Source organism: Haemorhous mexicanus, chromosome 16 (genome assembly GCF_027477595.1).
Source record: "Haemorhous mexicanus isolate bHaeMex1 chromosome 16, bHaeMex1.pri, whole genome shotgun sequence".
NCBI lineage: Eukaryota > Metazoa > Chordata > Aves > Passeriformes > Fringillidae > Haemorhous > Haemorhous mexicanus.
Genome location: NC_082356.1, coordinates 6,868,311 through 6,887,662, shown reverse-complemented (window position 1 = coordinate 6,887,662; position 19,352 = coordinate 6,868,311). Strand labels below are relative to the sequence as shown.

The window sequence follows — 19,352 nt, the reverse complement described above, 5'->3', positions numbered from 1 at the left end:
CTAAATTTTCAGTTTCTGGTTTTATAAATTAGACGTATGGGACCTCATATATAACATCAGAAATATGACTTAATAGTTTATAAAACCAAATTTAATATTCAGCTAAATTAACAAGGAATAGAAAAGCATTTGACACTTAATCACAAAGGATAAAGTTACAGAAATTATGATACTTGATTAAATGAATACATTTTAACTTAATGAGTTAATAGCTCAGTCTCCTCTGGCTTTTGATCACCTCCCCAGAAAGGGAGCAGTTCTTTGATCTCCTCTTCATGAGAGGCACAGTCCTTAGTGTTTGGTCTCAGCTTGGCAGGGGGTGTTGTTTTTTGGATGATGATGACTGCCAAAAAGCCCCCTTAAATCCCCCCCAAAACCCCCAAATCCCCTCAAACCCCACCCAAACCTCCCCCCAACCCCCTCAGGATAAATTTTTCATTCATTTCAGGTAATTTTGGGTGGATTGTGAAGGGTTTTGGTACCTTATGGATACAGAAGTAGGCATAGGATTCAAACCCACTCAAAATGCTCCCTTAAAATCCCTCCAAATACCCCCAAACCTTCTCAGGACGGATTTGGAGGTAATTTGGGGTTAATTTCAGGTAATTTTGGGTCGATTCTAGGTTGATTTGGGGTGGTTTTGGTACCTCCTGGACACAAAATTTTGCGTAGGATTCAAACCCAGCGAAAATCCCCCCCAAATCTCAAAATCCCAAAAATTTCCCCCCAGCTGCCTGGTTGTTGGATCGATTTTTGGTGGATTTTGGGTTAATTTGGAGGAAATTTTGGGTGGTTTTAGTACCTTGTGGATGCCCAAGCGGGTGAAGGATTCAAACCCAGCCAAAGTTTGCTCAAATCCCTCAAAACGCCCCTCAAATTTCCCCCAGAGCCCCTCAGGATGGGTTCTGAGGTAATTTTGGGTGGATTTTGGTTAATTTTGGGTCCTTTTGTGAAGCAGCGAGCGTGCAGGGCTTTGAGCAGGGCTGAGCAGCGGGACAGGAAGGGAGGGAGGGAGGGAGGGAGGGAGGGAGGGAGGGAGGAAGGGAGGGATGGAGGTGTGAACCTCCCCCGAGGATCCCCTGATGGGGACACCCCTAAAAAGTTCTGTGCCAGGATTGAGAAACAAACGGGACCTTTGCTTTTTTTGGTCTTCAGGCTGTTGTTTATTTTTCTCTTACCAAAAGTTCAGCACGCCGTCTGCACACCAGACTTAGCATACAAAGAGAAGGCACCAAAAGTCACAGGACACACAGGTTCAAGGTCTTTTAAAACGACTTTGTCCAATTAACTCTTAGAACACATTTTATTTCTACCTTTCTACCAGTAACTAATTCTTTGTCTGCCACTCAGCATCTGCATTGCAGCTCTTTCCAACCAATCACCCTGTGCTTCCAACACAGCAGAAAATGGAGGAGATGAAGAACAAGAAGGAGATCAGGCAATGCCCAAAATCCTCCATCTTGTCTTCTATCCACCCTCAGACTAAACATCCAAAGCTCTCAGTTTTTCACCCTGTGATAAACTACACTACTCTCTCTTTCACACACTCATAGATCCCAATTCATCCCAAAGTCCTGGAAGCTTTCTCCATGGACAAAAGTTAAAAGCAGTGATCTCTTGGGGATCAGGACTTCTCAGGACAGGCAGGGAGACATTCCCTGTGCCCTGGGTTCCAACAGCAGGGGGGAAGGGGAGGTTGGGGACAGGAAAAGAAGGACTTGGGCAGGAAAAAGGGGAACCTTAAACAGCGTGGTAAGCGCCATTTCTAGAGGGAGGGCCCGGGACGGCGCGGCCGTCACCTTCCCGGGTAGGTGTGGATACACAATCCAGGTAAGATTTCCCATGGATCCGTCTGGGAAACATTAGGGAGCTGGAGATGAAGAATCCTGAACAACCTCGCAGGTGGTGTTTGTGACAATTGTTTTCCTCATGGATTGTTTACCCCAAGGGGTTTTCTTAATTAGCCAATCATGTGAAATGTAAAATAACCAATCAGGTCCACCGAAATCAGGACTGAGTATAAAAAAATGCGTCTCCTAATAAAGATGATTTTTGGCTTTCTGAAGATGCATGGAGTGTGTCACTCATTTATCCATGTCATTTCTGACTCAGCAGTGACAGGCAGGGAAGGGGAACATGGAAAGATGGGGGGGAGGAGGACACAGAACGGAGAGAGGACAGCAGCGCTCCCGTGTCACCTCTGGATGGATTCTGTCCCTTGTTCTGCCCTCAGGAAAAGAGAGACAGAGTGGCACAGAGTGTTGGGAAGGATGAAAGTTCGACAAGAATCTTTAACAGATATGTGTGCATGACAGAAAGATTTTTGAATGTAGAATCTGAAGAAGGAATAGAAATGAAAGCAAGTTTTGATATAGAAGAAAAGAAGTGCTGGGCCAGTCTTACTGGGTAACTAAGGCAAAGGGTGTGCTACTTACAAGGGGTTTTTATGGCTTAGAGCAAAGGATAAACCCACCTCAAACAAGAAGATGTTTTTACCAAGCAAAAAGATTCCATAGGTAAACAAGACTGTCAATATTGCAAATAGAAAAAAGGTCTCAGAATTTTCCATTGCAAGAAAACTGAAAAACAACTTCTAGCTTAAACTGTAAGGTACTAACTTTTAGTGACTGGAGAATAGTAATATGAATATGGTAATTACAGGAGTTATGATAGGCTATAGGTAAAAGTAAAGGTAATGATTGGTTCTACTGTATTAGATGCTCAGCAAAGCAGAGTATATAATGCACTGTAACCAAAACTAAAGGGTCTCCAGGCTTCTCTGCAGTGGAGCTGACAGCTGGAGGCACAGGCTCTGTCACCAGACCCTGGACTGCTGTAACATCTTGGATACAATAAACTGCATTTTGAAGAGCTGCCTGGAGCCCCTCATCTCTCATTCAGGCTCTTACAGGAAAGGGACACGGGGTGACGGAGAGATGGCAGCAATCCCGTGCCATGCTGGCAGTTTTCACTCCTTGCTGCACACTTGGGAACAAAAGGGTAAGGAAAGATATGGGCAATGTTATGGATACATCTTCTAATATTGGCTTTTAGCAAATATTAAAATGGATTTTATATCTGTAATGTTAAAGCAACTTTGTTGTAAAGATACAGCTTTTATTTCTGTTGTTAATTAAGCTTCATGGAATAGCTGCTTGTGTTAAAATTCCTGCTGGGATGGGATAACATCCAATGCACACAGGATGAGGACACCTGCACAGATCTGCCAACTATCAGCACTCCCCATCTGAAGGCAGAGTGACCAAGGCCCAAAAACTGGAGGTGATAAAGAGAAGGAGCCAAAACCACAGCCAAGAAACACACATGCTCTGAAAAGGCAGACCCAAGGAGGGGCCATGTAAAATCATTCCTGGAATATGTAAAGTAGTTTATGGATATGCATGAGGGTCTATGAATATGCAACAGGTTGGTGTAAGGGAAAAGGCATTTCAGGGGGATCCCCGAAGGGAACAGGGTGCTCCTGGCTGAGTGCCAAGATGCACCCAGCCATAATAACCATGGTCCTCCATGGTCCTGGTCTCCCACTGTCCTTTATTAAACTTTTTACATTTTCACAGGAGAGTGAACATGGTTTTCACATTTAGGAACGGTTTCAGTTTTTTCATTTTTTTAAAGGAGGGAGTTTTGAAGAGCTACAAGTGGCTAATCTGCCTGCAACAAGGACCATTCCACGGGCTCTTGTCACCTTTCCTGACACGTCTGCTGCAGCTCATGGAGGGTGAAGCCCTGGAGGCTCCTTAGGGGCGGTTATGGACGATTGCAGGCAGCGCCTCGATGCCCTGGATCAGGGGTGCCCCCTCCTGGGAACCCCCACGTTTTCCAGTTTCTGTGAAGCTGCCTGTGAAAAACAGGTTCACTCTCCTGTAAATTAATGGCCCATTAACAGCAGATATCTCCTGGAGGGAGGATTGCTTGTGGAAGAGATAAACTGCCCAATGCACAGAAGATAACTGCCCCACCTCTGACAGATGGCAAACACAACACACACTTATCTTGCAATCCAGGACCTGTCCTCACTGGCTGCCCCCATTCTCCAGAGTTCATGGTGTCCAGGGAGGCTGCAGCTGCCGGTGCTGGGAACAAACGAGACGGGTCCTGGTTTCAGAGAGCTCCAGAATTCATTTCTGACCCCAAAAAACAGGGCAAAGGCAGGGCCATGGGGTTTTTATAGGGCATGCCAGGGGTGGAGTTTGGGTTTGGGCGAGGGGAGGAGTTGTTAGCAACACAAGAAGGATGAGATCAAATTCCTGCCTTTTAGCAACAGGGACACTCCACACAGAATGTGTCCCCAAATCCTAAATTCCTCCTCAAACACCTGAGAAATGGTGGGACTTTAGATATCTTTGATCAATTTCATTTATTTAACCATGTTTATGGTGGTTTTAAGGGATGAAGATGAGGCACAAGAAAATCATTGCCAGACCAAAAGGAGAAGCAGCCACGTGTGTTCCCAACATGGATCACAGGAATGTGGGGGACTAGGGCTCTGCCCAATGTGGCTCCTCCAGTGGGGGATGGAGCTGGAGCAGCACACGAAGCTCTTCCTGCACTCGGGGCACTCGCAGGGCTTCCCTTACCGGTGCCTCCGTTGGTGTCGGGTCAGGTTAGAGCTGCTGGAGAAGCTCTTCCCACACTGGGGACACTCGTAGGGCCTCTCCCCAGTGTGGATGCGCCGGTGGGTGATGAGGGTGGAGTTGTGCTTGAATCCCTTCCCGCAGTCAGGGCACTGGAAGGGCCTCTCCTCTCTGTGAATCTGATAGTGCTGGAGGAGATGGGAGTTGCTCTGAAACCTCTTCCCACACTTAGAACACTCGTAGGGCCTCTCCCCAGTGTGGATCTTTTGGTGGAGGATCAGGTTGGAATGCCGGCTGAAGCTCTTCCCACACTCCCCACACTCGTGGGGCCTCTCCCCAGTGTGGATGCGTCGGTGCATGACAAGATGGGCATTCTGCCTGAAGCCCTGCCCGCAGTCAGGGCAGCGGAAGGGCCTCTCCTCTGTGTGAGTGTGCTGGTGCTGGAGGAGATTGGAGCTGGTCTGAAACCTCTTCCTGCACTGATCACACTCGTAGGGCCGTTCCCCAGTGTGGGTCCTCTGGTGCCTGATCAGGTTGGAGCTCCACCTGAAGCTCTTCCCACAATCCACGCACACATGGGGCTTCTCCCCATCATGGAGCTGCTCATGGAGCACCAGCTCCGAGCTCTGGCTCCATCTCCAGCCGCCTTCCCAGCCCAGGCTGGCTCTTTCCCCCTCAGATCCCCGCCATCTGCGTTTGCAGCCCCTCCTCGTGAGGGATCTCTGGGGCTTTTCCTCCCCGTTGGGTTCCTGCGCCGTGGAGCTGCTCAAAACGGCCTCTTCCACCAGGTTCTGCCCCGGGGATTTGTCCTCCCTGCTCTCCATGCTCAGCTCCTGCTCTGGAGGAAGAGGGATAAAAACAGGATGGGATTTGCCTCCGTGGCACAGGCAAGGGGAAGGAGATCCCCCCAGGGCTGTCCTGCAGCCGGGGGCCGTGCTGGGCTGGGAGATGGAGCAGGAGAGAGGGGGAAAGGGGCACTGACTTCCTCCTCACCTGCTTCAGTGTCCTGGGGCACCTTCCTCTTCCTCACTGCCTCCCAGGGGCTGGCAATGGGAAATCCTGGTTTGGGTAAAACAATGGATGACCACGTGGATTTTGAAGGTCCCTCTGCCCAAGTCCATCTCTATAAGTCACAGGCCACCTGGGCTCCATAAAAACCTCCCAAACACCAAAATTTAGCCCTGAAAAACCCTCCAAAGAGTTCCCTGTCCCTGGTCCCTCTGGTGTTCGGGGTTCCTGTCCCAGCTGCTGGGGGTCACACTTGGATTGGGGGTCCCCCTTCTCCTCGGTGCATGCCCTCCCCAGGCTGCTGGCAGTTCCAGCAATCCCTAAAGCTCCCCCCTCCTCGCTCTCACTATTTTGGGATGCCGGGGCTGTTTGGGCTCCCGGGTCCTTTCTCCCCTCACTCTCTGCTCTGGGCTGCAGGGGCTCCAAGGAGTCCCCCCTGCCCCTCTCCAGCTCTTGAGGGTCCCGCCAATGGCAGCGCTCCCCGCTTTCTGGGCTCCTGGGGGACACAGGGCTCTGCTCCTCCAGGCTGCCTCTGCCAGCAGCCACCACTGGCACCCCCCGATGTCCCCCCGAGGGGCCTTTTCCACTCAGCCTTGGACTTCTTCATTCTCCAAACATCCCCCGAAAAAGCCCCACCCAGGGATCCCCCCGGGATATCTGGGCCGAGCTCCCCCTCCCCGCTCACCTGCGCGATGGGGGGGGCGATGATCCCACAGGTGGGGGCTGCGAATTCAGGTAGGGCTCGAGCACGTGGTTCCGTCTGCTCAGCCTTGATCCGCCTTTGTCCCTCCTCTTCCTCCCGCTCCTCCCCTTCCATCCCCGCTCCTTGTCCTCCTCAGCTCTCTTATCTCCACCTCCTTCTCCTCTTCCATCCCTCCCCTTCTATCCCTACTCCTCGCTCTCCCTAACCCCACCTCCTTTCCCTGCTTCTATCAATCACTGCTCTCTCTCCGCCTTCATCCCTCCTCTTCCATCTCCCCCCCCCTCCTCCCCCTCCCTAACCCCACCTCCTTCTCCCCCTCCATCCCTCCCCTTCCCTCCCTCCTCCTCCTCCCCCAGCAGCAGCGACACCCTCCGTGCCCCGTTCCCGCAGCAGGAGCGGGGATGGAGCCGGGACAGGTCGGGATGGGCAGCGCGGGGCTCTCGGCTGCTCCCAGCCGCTGCGGGCGGGGGGAACCCGGCCCGGGCCAAAGGAGAGGCAAACTGGGAAAACTGGGGGCTGCACATCCAAACTGGGCCTTGCTGGGGACCCTGCCTGGGCACTGCCAGCCCTTGGGGCTCCTCTCGGCACCTCCGGGAGGGGGGAACGCACCCAGGGCTGGGGGATCCCAGCAGTGGCAGCGCTGCCAGGGACTGGGCTGGACTGGGATGGTACTGGGAGTGACTGGGGCTGTACTGGGTTTGTATGGACATCATACTGGGAGTGACTGGGACTGTACTGGGTTTGTACTGACATCATACTGGAATCGTACTGGGAGTGACTGGGACTGTACTGGGTTTGTACTGACATCGTACTGGGATCATAGTAGGATCATACTGGGACTGTACTGGGTTTGTGCTGACATTATACTGGGATCATGCTGGGAGTGACTGGGACTGTGCTGGGTTTGTACTGATATAATACTGGGATCATACTGCCAGGGCAGACTGTGATCACACTGATGGAGACTGGGATCACACTGGGAGTGAGCAAGAGCCTGTGGGGAGCAAATGAGACCATGTTGGGGCAAATGGGATGTACTGGGAATAACTGGGATGGTGCTGAGGGTGACTGGGAGCAGCTGTGAGGAACTGAGATCATGCTAGGAGCAACTGGGAGTGACTGGGAGTGACTGGGTGCATGCTGGGGGCCATTGGAAACTGCTGGGCTTATCCTGGGATGAACTGGGATCATGCTGGAGGTGACTGGGATCATACTGGCAGTGAGTCCCACAAAACTGAGGGTGACTGGGAGTGCTTGGGAGCAAATGGGATCATACTGGGGATACTGGGAGTGACTGGGAACATGCTGGAGGGAACTGGGGAACACTGGGAGATACTGGGAGTGACTGGAACAAAAGTGAGGGTGAAAGAGAGCAACTGGAGCATGTGGAGCACAGCTGGTTCATACCAGTGGGCTGGGGGAGTTTGTTGGGAGTTTAGGGCAATTATTGGGGTTTTTGGAGAGAATCACTGAGTTTGGGGGGTGTTGGGGATTTTGGGAGGTTTGTGGATTTTGGTGGGTTTGGATTTTGGGGGATTCTATCAGCCTTTTTTGTTCGGATTTTGGGAGGTTTTTGTGGGTTTTTTGGGTGTTGCCAAGATTTCTTTGGGTCTCGGGGTGGATGTTGTGGGACTTTTTATGGTTTTGCGGACATTTTTGAAGGGATTTGTGGGGTTTAATGAGGATTTTGGGGATTTGTTGAAATTTCAATGGATTTTGTGGGCATTTATCGGGATTCTAGGGTGTTCTAACAGGACTTTGTGAGAGTTAATTGGGATGTCGTGGGTTTTATAGGGACTTCTGGGGATTTTAAGGAGATTTTGGTGCCTCTCAGCCCTTCCCCACATCCAGGAATACCTGCAAAGCCCCCCAGAATGCAACTAAAAACCTCCAAAATCCCCAAAAAATCCCCAAAAAACCCTCTGAACATCCGCAAATCCCACAAAATACCAGTGGAACCCACCAAAAGTTAAAAACACTCTTGAAAATTTCAATAAATCCCCCCCAAGAAACCCTCAACAACTACAATAAAATCCCCCAAAATCCAAAACCCCACAAATCCACAAAACCCCCCCAAATCACATAACACCTCCCCCAAAACCCAGTAATTCTCCCCAAAAACCCCCACCAAATCCCAAAAACCTCTCCTAAAATCCCCCAAAAAAGCCCCCAAAATCCCCCCAGACCTACTGGGGCCGTCCTGGATCAGGGAGCACCGGCCGGTGGAACAGGAGCCACTTCAGGGGGCCCTCGGAGCTTTTTGGGGAGGGGGCACCATGGGAGACCCCCCAAAAACCTGATGGGGGAACCCCTGCTGTGCCCCCTCCCCCTGAAACCCCCAGATCCCGGTTCAGGGTGAGCCTGAGACCCCCCGGGACCCCAAATCTCCTCCAGGTCCCCCACAGTCCCCCAAGGTTGGCCCAGGACCACTCCAGACCCAAAACCACTCCCCAAGACCCGCAAAACCTTCCCAGGACCCTCAGACTCCCCCCAGTTTTCCCCAAAATTCACCCCAGACCCACCTGAGACCCCCCTAAATCCATCAGACTGCCCCAAATCCCCCTCAGACCCCTTAATCTCCCCAGACTCCCCCAAATTCCCCCCAGACCCACCTCAGAACCTCCCAGATCCCCTCACAACACCCCAGTTCCTCTCAAAATACCCTCAGACCCTCCCAATTCCCCTCAGATCTCCCTAAACCCACCTGAGAACGCTCCAGACCATCTCAAGCTTCCCCCAAAGCTCCCTAAAGCCCCCTCAGACCCACCAAAGCCCCCTCAAACGCCTTCGTTCCCCCCAAACCCACCGCACACCCCCCTATTTTCAGTCAATGCCCCCAAAAATCCCCCCTTTCCCCTCAGACCCACCCCAAACCCCCCCAGTTTCCCCCCGACCCCACCTCAGCTTCTCCTCTGCCGCTTTCGCCTCACAATCACCCGCCTCCGCCGCGTGGGCGGGCTCCCAGCCAATAGCGACGCACCTCAACCCGATTCAACCAATGACCACGCTGCATGTCCCCAAAAAACCAATCACGGCGTGGTTCCTCTAAGTAACGCCCGCCTTCCCTGCGCGGCTCCGGCCAATCAGAGGCGAGCCCTGAGCGGCGCCCCGTTCCCCGCCGCCACCGGGACCCGCCGGGCTGGGGACAGGTGCGGGAGGGTCCTGGGGGGTCTGGGGGGGCTTTGGGGAGGGGTCCAGGGCTTTGGGTGGGGTCTGGGGAGGGTCCTGGGGCATTGTGGGGGGACCTGGGGGTGCGGATGGGTCCTAAGAGGGGTCTCGAGGGGGGACATGGGCGGGTCTGGGGGGGTTTTGGGGAGGGGTCGTAGGAAGGTCTTGGGAGGGTCTGGGGGTGTTGGGATGGTCCTGGGGGAGTTTGGGGAGAGTTCTGGGTGGGTCCTGAGGGTGTCCTGGGAGGGTTTTGGAGGTTTTGGGGAGGGGCTTTGGGGGGTCTGGAAGGGTTTGGGGAGAGGTCCTCTGGGGGTCTGGGGAGGGGCTGGGGGAACCTGAGTTGGGTTTGGGGAGGGGTCTGGAGGGTCCTGGCAGGGTCCTGGGTGGGTCTTGGGAAGGGTCTGGGGGGGTCTCAGGGGACATCCTGTGCTGGGCCCGATTGGGGTCTGGGGGCTCTCAGGGGGTCCTGGGCCAACCCTGGGGGGCTCTGGGGGGTTTGGGGTTCCTGGAGGGGTCCTGGGGGAGATTTGGGGGTCCCGGGGGGTCCCAGGCCCACCCTGAACCGGGGTCTGGGGGTTTCAGGGGGAGGGGTCACAGCAGGGTGTCCCCCCCTTACCGGTTTTTGGGGGGGGGGGGGGGGGGGGGTCTCCCATGGTGCCCCCTCCCCAAAAAGCTCCGAGGGCCCCCTGAAGTGGCTCCTGTTCCACCGGCCGGTGCCCCCTGATCCAGGACGGCCCCAGTGAGTCTGGGGGGATTTTGGGGGGCTTTTTTGGGAGGGTTTTGGGGATTTGGGGGTGGCTTTTTTGGGCTTTGGGGAATTTTATAGGGAGTTTAGCGGGAATTATTGGGGGTTTTGGAGACAATTACTGAGTTTTGGGGGTGGTGTGGATTTGGGGGGTTTTGGAATTTGGGGGATTTTATTTTGGAGACAATTACTGAGTTTTGGGGGTGGTGTGGATTTGGGGGTTTTGTGGGGGGTTGGTTGTTTTGGGGCATTTATTGAAGTTTTTGGGAGTATTTTTTAATTTGAGTGGGTTTCACTGGTATTTTGTGAGATTCTCTGGGGTTTTGGAAGATCTTATTGTAATTTTGGGGGGATTTTGGGGGACCTTGGGTGGTCTGAGGGGGCTTTGGGGTTGTCCCCAGTTGTGGGGAAGGGCTGAGAGGCACTAAAATCTCCTTCAAAGCCCAGAAAATCCCAATAAAACCCACAAAATCCCAATTAAATCTCACAGAATCACATTAGAACACCCTAGAATCCCAATCGAAGCCCACAAAATCTATTGAAATCCCAACAACCCCCCCAAAAATCCCAATTAAACCCCACCAATCCTCCCAAAAATATGCCCAAAACAACAAAAAGTCCTACAAAATCCCCCCAAGACCCAAAGAAATCTTGGCAGCATCCAAAAAAACCCCACAAACCCCCCGCAAATCCCACCAAAGAACAAAAAAAAAATCCTCAAAATTCCTGGACCTGCAAAGAATCCTAATAATGCTCCCAAAAATCCAATAAAATTCCCCAAATACCCCAATAAAACCCCCAAAATTCTGGAGACTGTCACTGTCCTGGTTCAGGGCAAGTTTGGGAGAGAACCCCCCAAAGGGCTCCTCTAGGAAAGCAGATTCAGTCGCCCCTCCCCCAACCGGTCCGGGAGAAAATACCTTTTTGGAGAAAAGTGGAAAAACCTGTTCATTAAACAATAAAACTTAAACAATATTAAACAATGAAACTCTTTGCTGCTCCAAAAGAGATGACAAACTCACCAAGTCCCCCCTGGGTTGCAGTTCAGCTCACTCAGTCTCTGCTCAGCCCCTCCGGTGCTGGAAATGCCGCGGCCCAGGCCCGGCCCGGGGGCCACAGGTGGAGCTGCCGGTGCTCTGCTGGTGTTCAGTCCAGAGCAGGTTGGAACAGGGCCAAAGAAAAGGGAAAAACCACAGTCTAGAGAACTTCTTTGCCTCACCTAGCTAAACTAACTAAAAGCAAAGGAGAGCTCTGTCCTGCTGTCTATCTGCCGACAACACAGTCCAGGAGCAGGAATGTGGAGGAGTGAGTTGTGTCTGAAAACAAACTGCTGCTTCTTCTCTCTCTCCTTCACTCTCTGGAACAAGTCTTAAAGGTGCAAAACTTACTATTCAGCACAAACAGAACAAGACGACTGGGGATAAAAGCATCATATAGTCAACCTATAACACTGCTGCACTCAGGGAGAACAGAGCAAGTTCTGTGAGGCCAAGTGGTGAGTGGAGAGTGAGGGGAGATGGTCTGTCATTCTGACCTGTTCAGAGTTTCTCTGGGATTTAACCTTTCTCAGGTGGAGGGTCATCACCTTCCAACCTTTCCCTTAAAAAGTGACCAGGTGCTGCTGAGAGCAGAGGGATCCACCACAGCCCAGCTCCACATTTGTAGACAAGGACTCACGTTGCTCATTCCACCAACCCAGCAGCATTTTCAGTGTCACAACACCTCTGCCTTTCCCTGTCAATCTTATAACTCTGAGATGCCCTAGGACAGATTTGTACCCTGGACTGAAGTTCCCAGCTTGGACTGAAATCTCAGGGAGACTTCCAGATGTTCCTATGATGGCATTGGATGAAGGGAGATGCAGCTCCTTCCCTGGCTGCACTGACAGCATTGCCCAGAGCCGGGCACTGGGGACAGCGTCACCCTGAGCCAGCTGTGCCCCCTGCCAGAGCCCCCAGGGCCGGGCAGCTGCTCCCAGCCCTGTGCCCTGCAGAGGGAACTGGGCCCGGGGCTGCAGAGCTGCCTCACAGCTCTGCTGCAGCTCTGCCTGCACAGGAGGGGCTGCACGCCTTGGAGCCCCGGCCCTGAGGGCAGAGGCTTGGCTGGGGGCACAGGAGGGAGGGGACTTGTTCAGAGGGAGGGGCTGCACTGGAGGAGATCCTGTGGACATCTCTGATCTCTCCCTGCCACAGCATTTCTGAGTTTGGTTTTCCCTCATTGCCTGATCTTCTGTCTTCCTGGAGATTTTCCTCCTGCAGGTGTTTCCCTGTGCCTGATCTCTCTGTGCCAGCACTCACAGACCCCAAATCTCTGGGCACTCTCCTTGGCTTGACAGAACCCTCCCTGTTTGCAGGGCACTGGCTGGGGCAGGTTCTTTTAGCAGCTTGGAAAAAGGACAGCTCAGACTGAGTCTGATGGCTCCAGCAAATGTGATTCTTGGGCTGTCCATGGGCAGAGTGGCTGCTTTGGTGGGGCTTGACAGCTGGCCTGCAAGCAAAGCTGAGTTAATAGAAGAAATAACACGTGATGATTTTCGGTGTATCCATAGCAAGGAAGAAGACAAGGCCGTCAGCATGGAAACCGATTAGAAAAGATACATGAGAATTTTTGTAAGCTAGACTACGTGCCTAAGTGGATGTGTATATGTGCCTTATTAAATTTCTGTTAAACTTTTGCCAATTATATTGATGCTGATTGCTTTGCACCAATGAATATAATGAGTTATTGTGATGTAGTTAACGACTTAAGATCACGCTCTGTTAAGGGTGTATAAACGGGAGAAGACGCAGAATAAAAACTTTTTTTCTTCCTGGACTTTGGTCACGTGTGTATGTCACGTCCGGCCTAACGGTGACATTTGGTGCTACCCTGACCTGATGGAACTGCCGGGCGAGGGGCAGTGAGCACAGAGCCCAGCGAAGCTGAGAGCAGCGGGGAGCAGCTGCCAGTCCAGACCTGATTCTGACACCTGGAAAAAAGGTGAGCTGCTGGGAACAATGGGAAATAATTTAACAAGTGAAGAACAGATTGTTTTATCTACATGGAAAACTTTCTTAAAAACAAAAGTAGTTAAAACAACGGACTATGCTCTGCATAGTATTTTAATATGGGCAAAGTCTCAAAATTTTAAGACTGATGTAACTACTGCTTTTAGTGTTAGAGCTTGGAAAGAAGTTGGAGAAAAACTCTGGAAGTAATTCAGAATGGGGATAAAGCAGCTGCAGATTTATCTCCTACTTGGAGGTTGCTTTTTAACACCTTAAAGGAGTGGAAAGCAGAGCAGGACAAGAAAGACCTGGAGGAGGAACTCGTAGCTGCTGGGGAGCAGCAAAGGGGAGAAGCTCAGCCTGAGTGTTCTGCTGGGATTTTTTCTGCAGAGACTGTTGCTGGGTCTGTTGCTACAGGAAAAGTTGATAAGGCTTCTTCGTGTTTGTCTGCAAAAGGCTTCAAATCCACGTACCCCTCCCCCATAGAGCCACTAGCTGAACTTAATGTTAAATCTCACTCTGAGTCCTCGGCACAGTGGCCGGCTAAGATGACCTTAAACAAGAAATGAATTGAGCCATCTGCTCCTTTGCTTGACTCTGACTCTGAACTGCATGAACACATGGAAATATTAACTCTTTCTCCTCCTTTGTTTTCTGATTCTGATAGTGATAATGAGGAAATTACAGGGATTAAAAGGTCTGACTTAATGCATACTTCTGTTTGCTGTAAAACTGGTAATAGAAATAAGCTTTGTAGAACTGGTAGTAGAAATAACCTTGGTAAAACTGGTAGTAGAAATAAGCTTGGTGTTTCAAAAGCTCAGCCTTCTGATAATGTCACTGTAACTGTTCGTGATTCTTTTCGGTGCTGGGAACATGTTAAAAGGAAAGCAGTTGAGATAGGAGACTGGGATTTAGTGGAGAAAATAGGCACACCAAAGGGCTTGGATGCTCTTGATATGGATGCTAATAGTGTTGCTACTAGTGTTGGTAATGGTAAAATGGCTTTTTCTGTGTTTAAAGCAGTTCCTAATTCAGGACGAAGTGATAGTCATGAGGTTTTTGCATGGAAGGTTGTGCAGGATCTTCAGTCTAAAGTAGCTAAATTTGGTATTAATTCTGCTGAAGTAATGCAATTAATTCGTATTGTTAATACAGATTTGCTGTCTCCTTATGATATTGTGCATTTGGCAACTGTTTTGTTTCAACCAGTGCAGTATAACGTGTTTCAAGAAAATTGGAGGCAATTAGCCGAGCGAACAGCTTTAGATAAAATGAAACTACCTCAGCAGGATCCTCATCCTGCTGTAGGAGTTGATGTTTTGCTTGGTCAAGGGCCTTTTTCTAATCCAGATTTACAGGCACGGTGGGATCCCCTGGTTTTAACACAGGCTCAACAATTAGGTATGAACGCTAAAAACAATGGAAATGGCAGATCCAAAACAAAAATATGTCACTATAAAACAAGGTCTTAAAGAACCTTTTCTGCAATTTGTAGAAAAAATTGCTGCAGCAATTGAAAAACAGGTAGAGGATGAAAAATTAAGGGAGATTCTATGTAGGCAATTAGCCACTGGTGCAATGTGGGAACTGTTCCTCCTCACCTCCTCCCTCATCTCTGCTCTGAGTTCTTGGAGCACAGCAGAGACATGAGCCTGCATCAGGACATTGATCATACTTTCATAATTTCTCAGCTTGTTGGCAACAGAGCCCACTGTCTCTCGGTTGGTATCGGCATTAATTGTTGCAATGAAGGTGGTGTATTGAGATGGCCCCAGATTTGCCAGACTCCAACACATTTGCCCTGTGCACCTGACCTTGTCGGGGTCATTATCATGCTGTCCATCCCCCCCAAAGAGTACCTCCAATACTGACACTTCTCTCAGCTGTTGGATCCCTTCCTCCCCCCTCAGAGGGTCTTCCAGCACATTCTATGGTGGTGCTCCTGCATTCCCTCCCTGTGGACAAACCTCCCTCTGGCTCTCACTAAAAGCTGCTCCCAGAGGGAAAGGGAGCCTGGCTCCCTTACAAAAATCTGATTGATACCTGAGTCCTGGGTCAGGGGTCCCACATTCCTTGCCTCACCACCATCCAGTTGCACACCTGTACCCATAAGGTCCCAGACCCAGAGTAACCAGATTGTACAAGCCTCACATCCCCTTTGTACAATGTCTTTGTGCAGATTACAGAGACTTTTGTACATCAGGGACTCAGTGATGATCTCAACTCTTGTCTCTCCTGCAGGTTGTGAGGGCCCTCCTTTCTTATCCTCATCTGGGTGCTCTGGCTTCATCTTAGATCTCCTTGTTTCCACTGGGGCAACTGCTGCTGGCTGTGATTGCCTTTGCACTTCAGCTGGAACCTGGACAGTTGTAACATCTGTGGGTTCCACTGCTGCACCTTCAGACTCTCCCTCTTTGAGGCAGGGGAAGGGTTTTTCACCAGCCAAGGAAATGTACTCCTTCAGCATCTGGCCCATCTTTTTCTCTAGAACCCCCACCCAACCTGGGTGGTTCATTTCTGAGATGGGCTCTGGGGCAGGGTCAGGCTCTGGAGCAGCAGCATCCCTTGTCTCTGGGGTAGGTGTCAGCGTGGTTATCCAGGTTAATCTTCCCTTATCTCAGAATGCTAAATGTAACAGGCCTATCAGCAACACCAACCACTGTATGGTATCATTAGCATTTAGAGTGGATCTGAACCCTTTGAAAACTGGTGGGGCAGACCCAAAGAGCTGGGTGAAGGGCTGGGAGAAAATTTCCCCCAGTGTCATTTCCTAACAGTAAGTACCATTATTAAAGCAACCCCAAAAACATACACTTAGTGTCTGATAGCTCTGAATCCATGTGCCTGCCTTCCAGAGGAAGTTAAAAATCCATTAATCCCTCACCTTATTAAGCCATAAAGCAAACTGGATAATAGCCACAGCAGCCTTAGTTATGGTGAGCCTGTGTTCCCAGGGATGGCCAGGCTGCTCCTGATGGGGCAGAAGGAAGAGCTCCAGGCCCTCTGTGAGGGTGACTGAGGGCAGTGGGCTGTCAGCAGGGGCTGGCTGGGTGAGCTGCAATCCCTGGGCAGGGAGCTGCAATCCCTGCCCTGGCTGTGGTGGGCTTTGCTCCTTGTGTGGACGAGGGGTGCTGTGGGCAGAGCACACAGAGATTTCAGGGATGTGGGCAGGGGGATTCATGGCCAGCACTTTGTATCTGATCCCCTTGGCCCCTCCTCTCTTGTGGCCATGGCAAGAGCTGGGTGGGATGGCTCTGGCAGAAAGGTCTCCTTGGATTCCTGTACATCCAGGTACTGACTGTGGCTCTGTTCCTCTCTCTTTCAGCCCTTCAAGGCCTGAGTGAACACAACAGCCCCTCCTGCATAAGCATATTTGTTCAGGTGATGTTTGAGGGAAGAGCTGAACTACTTTCATCTGCAGGCTCAGAAGAACCAGTGTCTCTTTAAGACCTCCAGATCCCTTGGAAGGTGAGACCACCTGGAGAGCAGAGGAGATCAGCTGGAGCTCCAGGCACAGCTGATGACTGGCACAGCTGAGCCTGTGGGAAGCTCCCATAGCTCCTGCCTTCTCTCTTGCTGTTGACAGTTCCCTCTCTCCAGCCCTCAGAACCTGCCCATCCCCTTTCTTCCCTCCCAGCTCATCCCTTTGCTTTGCCTTCCATTAATAAACAGTTTGGCTTCTTTGCTTTACCTGCATCTCTGTGGAGCTGGAGCGATGCAAATCCAGAGCCTTGGGACACACAGGCCCCTCCTGCCATTCTCTTCCACATCGTGTTTTGTGCACAGACACAGAGGAACGAGGGCAGATCAGGCTGGAAAGGTCCCTGTGCTGAAGGTCCAGTTCCACAACACTGTGGAGTTGCAGATCTTGCTGAGCACCCTGGAGCCCCTGGACTTTGGAAGAGCAAACCTGAGGATGCTCTGAACCCAACTGTGAGGGATTCCATGGCAAGCATCCATGGAGGGCAAAGGAGCTTGGAATGCTGGAAGGTTTCAAGAACAGCTTCCTGAAAGCACAGCAGTGCTCCATCCCTGCACAGGATCAGGAAGAGGGCAGAACCAGAGACCATCTGGGCTTAACAGAGAGCTTTGGGTGTGCCTAAGGGCAAATGAAGCAGCAGCAGGGTGCCTGAGACTCGGAGGCGCGACCGTGCCAGTGCCTGGAGCGCTGTCAGGCAGTGCTGGGATCCCAGGTGTGGTTCTGGTCCCCACAACCGAGGAATGGCAGCCCCAGGCTCAGAGCCAGTCAGAAAGCCAACCAAGTGAGACCAGAGGGAGGGCACCTTTCCAGTTTCTCTTGGGCAGGGCTGCAAAACAGCCCCTGCTGCTTCATCCTCTGCCTGTGTTTGGGGTGTGCTGGTGGCAGAGCCAGCCAGGTTGTGCTCTGCCTTCCAAAGCATGTTGGGAGCAGGCATGAAAAGCGCTGCGTGCACAGCCGAGAGTCCTGGAAGGTGCTGGCAAGAGCATCCTGCAGGAACAGGGCTCTGGGCTCTGGCTGGGAACAGCCTGGTTTTGCTGCTGTGACTGCAGGCAGGAGTTGAGGCAGGTGAAGAGGCAGTGGGCAGCTTGTGTTTGTAGAGGGCCTGGGGCTGCCCCTCTGAACTTCCACCTGGAAACACACTTGGGGGAGTACGAGCTAGAGCTGGAGTGCCTGTCCTGAAAGGACCTGAAGTCATTCAGCCTTGCCAGCTTTTCTTAAGAGTGTATTGGTGTTCCCCAGGAAAGCTACACATTTGGGGAAATGCCTTTGGAGGAAAGGGGCTTGCTTCTCAAGGAAAGTGCTTCCCAGGGAGCTCCCAGTGAGGTGGGAAGGGTGATCCAGGAACCATAGGCCTGGCGGCCTGAGCTTGCCACCGAAGAAGGCCTTGGAGCAGATCCTCCTGAGTGCCATCCCCTGGCATGTGCAGGGAACCAGGGGGTCTGCTGGAGGGTGGGAAAGCTCTGCAGAGGGACAGGAACAGCTGGGGGTCCTGCTGAGGTGTTGAGGGCTTCTGTGTTGGAGTTTGGGGGTGTTGGTGTTGGTGGGGTGTCGGGGAAGGAGCTGTCTGCAAGGTGAGAAGTGTAGGCTGGAATTTGCGTCAGATTTAAAGCAGCATCTGTGGTTTGGCACAGATTTGGTTACAGAGGGCAGAAAGACTATCTGTGACTATTCTTGTTCATCGTCCTGATTCTCCTGCAGGGAACAAGAGGGGAGAGCTGTTCTTTACTGGTCACTTAGATATCTGTACCAGGGGGAGGATTAGTCCTTTTGCCATCTACTCATTTGTTTGGGCTACTATTGTAACACTGAGTCGACTTTAATTTCTTGAGAGCTTTTATTCTTTAAGAGAATTAGGATAAAATCATCCCTTCATAGAAAACCATTTGCAAACCAAAGAACTGGTTTTTTTTTACCTCTGTGCAGTGTTATGTTCTCTAAAGTGACTCTCATTGGATGATGTTAAGGCAAATGAGTTGCTGCTTTGAGACAGAAAGCAGAATTCCAACTCTTCACCTTCTCAGGCCATCCCAATGAAGTTGGGAAGTTTGCAACTTTTTGGAACTACTTGAGTTCAGCAACGGGAAGTAAAGCTTTCCTGAAGTGAGGATTCTTAAATGCCAGATTCTTCTGTTCCTTTGCCACTAAGGTGTTTTTGTGCTGAAGGAAATGAGAAAATAATTTCAGCATGGAGTGAGAGCTTCTGACCCAGACCAAGTGTTGCCAGCAGTGGCTCCAGGTGCTCCTGCCAACAGCCCCTACAGGAAGGAGCACAGTCCCCAGTGCACGTGGGCTTTGGCTCCCTCTGGCACAGAAGCCCCCTGGGGGCAGAGGTCTCTGGGGCAGGAGATGGGCACCAGTGCTGCCAGGGCTTGGAGGGTGGCAGGTCTGCTTGGGCAGGGACTCTGCCACACCTGCTGATGTCAGCGCTCTCCGGGCCCCAGGGCTCAGAGCAGCATTTATACCCTGGCCCCCACGTTCCATGTCCATGCCACACCCGTGGGTTTAGGATGGCCACCAGCCAGGACGTGTCCCAAGGAGGCTGAGCCAGCTTCCCTGGAAGGCCCCATGCCCAGCCCAGTGCAGCTGTGTTGGCAGCCCTGGAGGCTCCTTCTGCTGCCCTGAGCCCACAGAACAGGGCAGCATTTGCTGATGGTTTGAACTG

General features: G+C 51.7%; 1 pseudogene; it reads right to left on the bottom strand.

Moving 5' to 3' along the window:
* Positions 1–19,352, bottom strand: part of LOC132334622 (zinc finger protein 850-like) — an 860,268-nt pseudogene that overhangs the window by 419,642 nt on the left and 421,274 nt on the right.